At 49.9% G+C, this 1102-nt stretch overlaps 1 non-coding gene across 1 annotated transcript; it reads left to right on the forward strand.

Annotated features, from left to right (window-relative positions):
• Positions 1–616: 616 nt before the first annotated feature.
• Positions 617–723, forward strand: LOC125459577 (U6 spliceosomal RNA). The gene has a single exon (XR_007249044.1). It is a non-coding gene; the product is annotated as a U6 spliceosomal RNA (small nuclear RNA).
• Positions 724–1102: the final 379 nt, after the last annotated feature.

The following is a 1102-nucleotide window of genomic DNA, read 5'->3' on the forward strand; positions in this document are numbered from 1 at the left end:
GAGATCAAGGCTCTCCCATGTGTAATTCAGGCTGCCCAACAAAACTGCTGTCTTTGTTTGGCCTCATGGTGGCCAGAAAGGGTGGTTTCCCTCACTGGCAGGATCTGAAAGCCACCAACCCCTCCATCCTTGCATCCAACTGCCTTGCACCAATCCCTTTCGTGACTCCCATCTTGCAGCCTCAGTGCTGTCATGCTTACCTGTGCCCAGGGATCCACTCGTACTCCTTTGTCTGGGCCTCGGAGACTAGCCATCAGCAGCAAATACTGAGGGCGATGTCGCCGGCAATGGTAAACTATTGACTCTGAGTAGTCAGCTACTCTCAGGTAACGTTTCTGTCTTGGAGTTCTCAATCCCCCGTATGGCCAGTTACTGACCAGCAGCTACCTAACCACTTGATCTCCCTGATATTGCACTGCACATCCTCTGCTATTGCTGCTCCACCGGGTAGTGACATTCGAAACCTCCCCTCCACCCCACCCACCCACCACCACCACCACACCCCCCCCCCCCCCACCCCCGCCCTCAATCACAAGAAATAAAATCCAGCCAACATTTCAGGCAATAGGAAATAACCTATCTGAGTTCTGTTCATGTCAGCCAACACGCCAAACTTGTGCTCGCTTCGGCAGCACATATACTAAAATTGGAACGATACAGAGAAGATTAGCATGGCCCCTGGGCAAGGCTGACACGCAAATTTGTGAAGCGTTCTATATTTTTAGATTTCCTGCTCCTCTGATGCTGCTTGGCCTGCTGTGTTCATCCAACTGTACACCTTGTTATCTCAGGTTCTCCAGCATCTGCAGTCCCTACTATCTCCGAAGGAAATGTATCCTTACTTTTTTCCATACAGTTCTGATCACCGCACTACCAGAAGGATGTGGATGCTTTGGAGAGGGTACAGAAAAGGTTTACCAGGATGTTGCCTAGTATGGGGGATTTTAGCTATGAAGAAGGATTGTATGGACTGGGTTTGATTTCACTGGAATCCAGGTCGTTGAGGGGGCGACCTGTGAGACGTTTAAATGATTGTGAATGGCATGGATAGACTGGAAAGTATGAGGCTTTTTCCCAGGGTGAAAGGGTCAAGTACTATGGG

Source organism: Stegostoma tigrinum, chromosome 17 (assembly GCF_030684315.1).
Source record: "Stegostoma tigrinum isolate sSteTig4 chromosome 17, sSteTig4.hap1, whole genome shotgun sequence".
Taxonomy (NCBI): Eukaryota; Metazoa; Chordata; class Chondrichthyes; order Orectolobiformes; family Stegostomatidae; genus Stegostoma; species Stegostoma tigrinum.